The sequence below is a fragment of the Protomyctophum parallelum genome, assembly GCF_964188405.1.
Source record: "Protomyctophum parallelum genome assembly, chromosome: 1".
NCBI classification, from domain to species: domain Eukaryota; kingdom Metazoa; phylum Chordata; class Actinopteri; order Myctophiformes; family Myctophidae; genus Protomyctophum; species Protomyctophum parallelum.
Genome location: NC_139697.1, coordinates 62,998,903 through 63,006,282, shown reverse-complemented (window position 1 = coordinate 63,006,282; position 7,380 = coordinate 62,998,903).

Sequence of the window (7,380 nt, the reverse complement as noted above, 5' to 3'; positions counted from 1 at the left end):
CCCCCCCCTCTCTCTCTCTCTCTCTCTCTCTCTCTCTTCCCCCTCTCCTAATTCCCATAGGCCCATACATCTCACAGATATATTTAAATCTACACTACATGAGAGACATATCTAATTTCCAGCCTACATCATCTGCGAATCTATACATCATGATGATGACGTCAGAAAATGTTTTTGTTTGGGCACATAACAAATAGCATTATTATGTACTTAAAAGGCAACAACACATTATCATAATTATATAATTTATATGTTTGGGGCAGACCATGTTTGGCAGGTGTTCTGGGTGTCATGGTAAATTGAAGGTAAAGGTGTAGGTGACCCTGGGGCTATGTGACCAGATCACTCCTCGTACTGGAGGTGAGAGCAGAGAGGGCTTACAGAGGATTGCACCACTGACTGCAGATGTAGCCTATATAGAGTATCATCTTCTTCCCGAGTCTGTATTATTAAATACAACCACAAACGGCTACTCAGAAGCTGTCCAAATTAGCCCTGGGGGTTCTTTACTCCAGATAATAGAACATGGTGTTTATATAATAGATCTAGGCTACATATATTTCCGGTTTAGAACTGAGGTTGTGCAGCATGTGATCATTTCCGTTAGCTGCAAAAATTGGATTCAGCTTTTAGTCAGGGGATATTAATAAAATCTGGAAATACATTTCTTACCACAAATTTTCTCGTGTCTACTAGTACTAACATATCCCACATATTCAGCCGGCCATGCCCGTTTTTTGTGCAAAACTAATGCTTGGAATGGATTCAGAATGATGAAAATCCCCTAGTTTTTCACATCCTACTTAAAGCATGATGAAATCTAGAACATTTTGCCTTATATTGGTTGTTAATGGTACCCCAACTTTCAGCAGCTGTGAAAAATTCCCCTAGGGTGGCTGAATAGAAATAGAAATGTGGGATATGTTAGTAGACACCTTTACAAACACATTGGTGAAGACATTGTTAAGAAATGTATTCCCAGATTTAACATTATTCTGACTATATTCTCGGACAATTTCATCATCACAGTTGTGCTCAGAGATTGGGTGACAAGATAAGTGGGGCACGGGTGTGCAGTATTACTGGCATGACAGACTGACCGTTACAAAAAAAATGATATACTTGCTCATAAAATCATAGCGGATAATAATAATACATACATATAATTTATATAGCGCTTTTCTGAATACTCAAACTCCCTCCGTCTTATGCATATTGTTGTTGTTGCATGTCCCAAACTGTTACTTTCCATGTAATGAGAGTGCACAAAAAGTAAACAATTTGGCTACATTTGTGTGTGTGTGTGTGTGCGCGCGTGTGTGCGTGCGTGCGTGTGTTTGCGTGTGTGGAGGGGGGCACCAGCAAGCCAAATTACGTCATGATGACATTATGATGACGTCCACCAATGACCTTCAGGACATTCAGGACTAGGCCAGATCACAGCCCATAATGGGGATGATCTTCACGCCATTTCAAGGAAGTCTTCACCAGTTTAAATAATATAGCTTATTCTGGGCCAGATCTAACTAGTTATATGACTTACTGTAAGTTGATCTGGCCTCGATCGGACTCTCTCTGATTCATCCAGGGACGTCCGTCTTAGTGGGGAGAATTTATGTTGGTTGAGATCAGGTGATATTCTGGGCCAGATCTGACTAGTCTTGGTTTGACTAGATTTGGCCCAAATAGAGACGTCACTAATTCGTCCAGGTCCTGACCGTGCTTGCTGGGGGTGGGTTAGCTCTGGGGAAGAAACTGTTCCTCCTCACTCTGGAGCTATGGGCTGCTAGGCATGTACTGTATATACAGTACAGTAAACCTGAGGCGCTTATAGGATGGTAGGAGCGAAAACGGGCAATGGCCGTTGGCTGGTTGAGTGGGTTCTCTAGTGATGCTGGTAGCTTTCTGTGTACAGTCAGTGGGGTGCTGTAGATGTCCTCTGTGTCTGGTAGTTGAATTCCAATAATGTAGGCAGTCTTCTTGACAACCACTGCACACTGTAATGCAGTACGTCAGTGTGCCCTCTATGGTGCATTAAATGGTAAATGGTGCATTTATCCGAGGCGCTTTACAAAGATTGTGCATTACATTCACCCATTCACACACTGATGGCGGCGGAAACCAGCATGCAAGGCACCAACCAGCACATCAGGAGCAATTAGGGGTTCAGTGTCTTGCTCAAGGACATTTCGACATTAACTCTGGGGGAGCCCGGGTTCGAACATGGCGACCTTGCGGTTACCATCCGGCCATTCTACCCCTGAGCCACTGCCGCCCGTGCATTGGGAGAAGATCTTCAGCACCTGGCACTTTCTTCAGCCTGGTGAAGATAGCCTACTGTAAGTACATGACCAGCATCGGTACTGGGTCCTACTGTCTTGTGTGTACAGTGGCTGCATAAGACACACCAAGTGCACTGTGTGATAGCCTGGTTAATAAACCAGACCGAATCAGCCGTTGGCAAAAAAGAAATTGCCTGCCGGCGGATTACGGTCTGGAGAGGCTCAATTGTACGCCCATTTCCTACACCAGAGAAATGGGGCGGCCAATCGGGACACGGTATGCAATATGGGCGGGCTTTGGTACAGTGACTTTCAATGCTTGAGACCTTTGACTGACAGTACTGTAGCTCTGACCAATTGCGTCAAAGAGAAAATGTTTCAACCCGCCCCCCCTGGAAATGAAATCCAAGCTGAGCCTCCCCAGACTAATATCCCGCGGTCCGTGCAATATTAGTCTGGTTTATTAACCAGGCTAACTGTGTGAGCACCTGGTAGTCAACAGGCAGCAAGGCTTTCACTGCTAACTCCCTCTCTGTCTCTGTCAAAGCGAGTAAAGGAAGATGTTAAGCTAATATAATAAATATCAGTGCTATCAGCTTTGTGTGCTGTAAGCACCTCATTGTTCATAATGGTCTATGGTGTTGTAGTGAAATTGCCCAAACAGCTGTTTATACAGCTGTGTCCCAATACCTCAATGTCTATGTGTGAGTTTTGTGTTGCCTGTGTTGCAAATGGGCTCCATGCAATTAGTGCACTCAAAGCCGTCCTGAACTTGTGAGGCAGCCCAATTTGTCCTAACCTTCACTGACCTAAAGGTTTTAGCGTTGTTGGTGAGTCAGTAGGCCGGTGTCAGAGAGACAGGTGGTCAGACTGTTCCAGGTGGGTGCAGGTGGTCCTTGTATGCAACTATGCATCCATAATGTGGTCAAGACTGGAGTGTTCCAGCACTATGACCTGTAGCCTGTAATTAGGTTGGATAGATTGAAGTCACCAGCTGCAATGAAGAACTATTTTCTTTCAGGGCAGTTGTTTGTCCTTTTATTGCGGTAAAAAGTATACTGTACTGTAAATACTGAATGTGACTGGTGCATCATTTATCAAGCATGGTTGTCTAAAGATAACAATTTGAATGATTACATGCAGCTGTCCTCTGAATTTAATTAAAAGTTAACTTTTTTAATTTACAGTATATCCATTGATTACACATTCCCTCCCGTTACTATACAGTATACGGTGATCTGGGCATTCTGGGGCCTTTACCTCATTCTGAGCCCTAAAGCCAGTAAAGATTGCATGCGTGTGCACAGAGTTTTTGGATTTCTGTGACGTCACCACCATGGAAGCAAGAGGTGGCTAGCGACGGAAGCTAAAATACGGTAAAAATATTATTATTAATGCTGGATTAATACTCTTATCAAATCTTGTGTTCTCGTGTTTGGCAAAGGAGAGTTTAATAGCTAAACACGAGATATATCTCCTAGTTGGCAGAGGATATCATAAAGGATATATGTTGATGGAAGGATGTGGTTGCTTTTTGTGAGGCCACTGTTTTTGAATTACTGCTCTTCAATTTTATTGTGGATGTTTGTGTAGTAGGCTACTTATATGTTGAATTTTAATATGCTGTGATTTTATATGGCTGATATCTTGGCCATGTATCAGCTCAGTGGCCTCACGGTTAGCGTGTCCGCCCTGAGACTGGGAGTTTGGTGTTCAATCCTCAGCTGAGTCATATCAAAGACTATAAAAAATGTACCCAACTCCTGCTTTGCATTGGGTATCATGGGTTGGATTGGGGGTAAATCACTGTGACACACAAGCGTCACGTCCACTGGGTGAACTTGTACATGAAGCTACCTCAGTTCCTCACGCTCCGGAAACAGGAGATTGGCTCTTGACGTTCCCAAGGCTATACTTTCCTGAATTCCATGGCCAAGTGTCTCTTGTAAAAGAGATGTTTAATATCAAAATACAATATGAACTGACAATATGAATTGAACACCAGTGATTAGGTTTCAGTTCAGAGCCACTTGTATACATAGAGGATACAATAGAGTACTGTAGGTTATAAGGGACAGGGGAACTTAAGATATCACACACACACACACACACACACACACACACACATTTGAATTATTTTATTTGGTCCACACTTTAAAAGGAAAATGCATAAGGACACAAACAGTATGGGTGCAGTTATGTTACAATCACAAGCCTATGACACATGTTTGGAATCATGATACAGCATGCAAGAATGTCACTCAGCAGCGTCTCTGATAGCCATATTCGTTCACACGACGGTGCTCAGGACTAGGCTTAGTCTCATATGGTGGCATAGACAGTACAACAGGGACAGTACAACACCTCGCAAGTCCTTCTGCCTCATCCTATGGACACTCCAAGCTGTCGAGAGTTTGAAACGCTCCCACAAACGCTCCCACGCTGTGGGCATGTCCCAGGCTGGACCATCAGAGAGAACGGAGCCGTCTCACACGGCCGCCCGGTGACAACACACGGCGTCCGCTTGCGGTAGGGAAGTTGCCGACTCACCGGGTCTCTCCCGGTGACGCTGCACCCCCCATACTCCCTAGCCGCTCTCATGGGCCTGGAAGTCCACACACCGCTGCCCCGATGGCGGACCGACACACCGTGGGGAAGTCACCGGGTCCACTGCCTCTCCTCCCGGCACCTGTTGTTCACGGGAGGGACCAACAGGCAGCGTAGTAGACTACGTCGCTGGGTACATCTTGACGTGATATCCTGACACACAGCCACCGTCACAGGAGTTGCAGAAGTTCCAAATGCTGTACCCACTACATTAACGATCGTAGTTAGAACGGGTGTGTGCGCACACGCAGCAATGGCGGCACGGTGGAAACGCCGGTGGACGCCAACTTTGCTTGTTCTTTAACATCTAACAACACACACACACACACACACACACACACACACACACACACACAGGTGTAGGCAGCAGAACAGCATACTCTGCTGGATGAAAGTTGTTACTGCTTCAAGGCATTCACTAGTATCAAAGTCTTATGCAGCAGGATGGGGAAACTACATCCACAAATGTAATTAATGGCTCGATCCTCAAAACCTACTTTTTTTTTTTTTTTTTTTTTTTTCAAAATCTTTTTTTCCCCGTTTTAGTAACAGTATGGGTGTCAATTCACAGATTCATAGAAAAATAAAAAATAAAACATTAGATTTTAGTATCAGTGACTGTGGGGTAAACAAACATACTGTATAAATCACAGAGATCGTGGGCAGACATATTAAGAAGACTTATTGTGCAAAACATGGCCCTTCAAGACAAAAGAAAAACGAAAAACATTTCCTCCCCAATTTAGTAAAGCCAATTCCCAATTCCCCAGCCTCTCTACGAGTACTCCATCTCTGCTAACCCCCACAATCAGTTATTGGGAGGGTGAAGAAAGCCTCAGGTCTCCTCCGATACCCGGGCCGTCAAGCCACCATCTTCTTTCCACCTTACAGTGAAAGGTCTCACTAGGGGGGCATAACGCATGTGGAGGTACACGCTATCCCCCCCACCTCCTTCCCCCTGAACAGGCGCCCTGACCACTTGTGGGGATCATCAATGCAGAGACAAAGATGAGCCCTCCCCATTCAGCTTCCCACCCGCGAACACGGCCAATTGTGTTCGTTGGAGCGCTCGGCCATGCCGTATGCACCATGAAGACTAAGCTCCATGGTGGTGGGCAGGAACTTTACCCTGCACCACCCGGACGCCCCGATAGTGGTCCCAACCAAGTCCCAACAGAGCAGACAGCCTACCCCCACAAATACAGTGCCTCTAGGAAATTTGGGACAAAATGAAAAGGTGTCGAGTACTCCTGAAAACTGTAGGAGGCAATCGTGGCCAATCAGGATGGAATATGATAAATCAAACAAACCTGTCTTGATCACATGACTATGGAGATCATGTGTACCGATTTGCGTGAAATTTGGATAAAATGTGAAGGAGTAATAATAGAAAATGTGTTTTACATATGTCGGCCTCCTGGTGGCGCTATAAAGAGCAGATTCCAAATTCCAGGCAAAGGTTTTTCCTTGGCCTCTAGGGAGTTGGCATACAAAGTTATCCACAGATCCGTGCAGTTAGAGGTAAAAACACTTTTGGGCCAGTTATAGCGCCACCTTGAGGCTGAGTTGAAATTGTTCATGTGGCATTTTGTCCTCGGCCTAGTGGGAATGTGGGTGCACAATTTCACGGAAATCACGCGATGTGTTCATGATTTGCAGCATTTTGTTTGAAACTGAGCACTCCTGTGAACTTTGGAAGCCAATCTTAACCAATCAGGATGGAGTCTGAGAAATCTGAAAGACCGGTTTGGTTGAATGGCTGTAGAGAGACTGTGTACCAATTTGCGTGATGTTTGGACAAAATCTGTAGGTGTACTGTGCAAAAACTTGTTTTGCACAAAGCGGCCTCCTGGTGGCGCTATAACAGGCCGTTCTGGAAAGTTTGGGGCAGAGGTTCATGGTTGGCATCCAGGGAGTGTGTGTGCAAAATTTGGCATCGACCGGGTTAACGGTGGCCGAGCTGCTCACGGACGGACACACGGACACACGGACGGACGGACGGAGTGCAAAACATACTCTCCCCTAGCCTTCGGCTGGTGGAGACAATGACATATTCATAGTGTGGCATACCTCAACGAAGAAAAATAATACTGTCTGTGAATCAGTCCCGTCAGAGTAAGTGACCACCAAACCAAAGGGGGCGCTGTTGCCCCTAAAATCGTTTGATATCAGAAGCAGTTCACAGTTCAAGGTTCGGGGTTTACTCCGACGGACCAAAGAGGAGGGGGGCCACTCACTGAAAAACCACCCAATAAGTGACGGTCGAAACATTACTACTTGTAAAGTGAAGTAGCATTGATCACTCCCTAACACAGTATTCTACACAAACCCTTCATGGAATAATAATAAAAAATAAAACAACAGCATAGCGCGACATCATGTAAACGATCAAACAAACAGACATCATGAAATCAGAGACTTAGAAACGGGCAGATCAGTAGTAATAAGGTAGGTCTAAGCGTTATGTTTTTACATTCAGTATTACCATTAA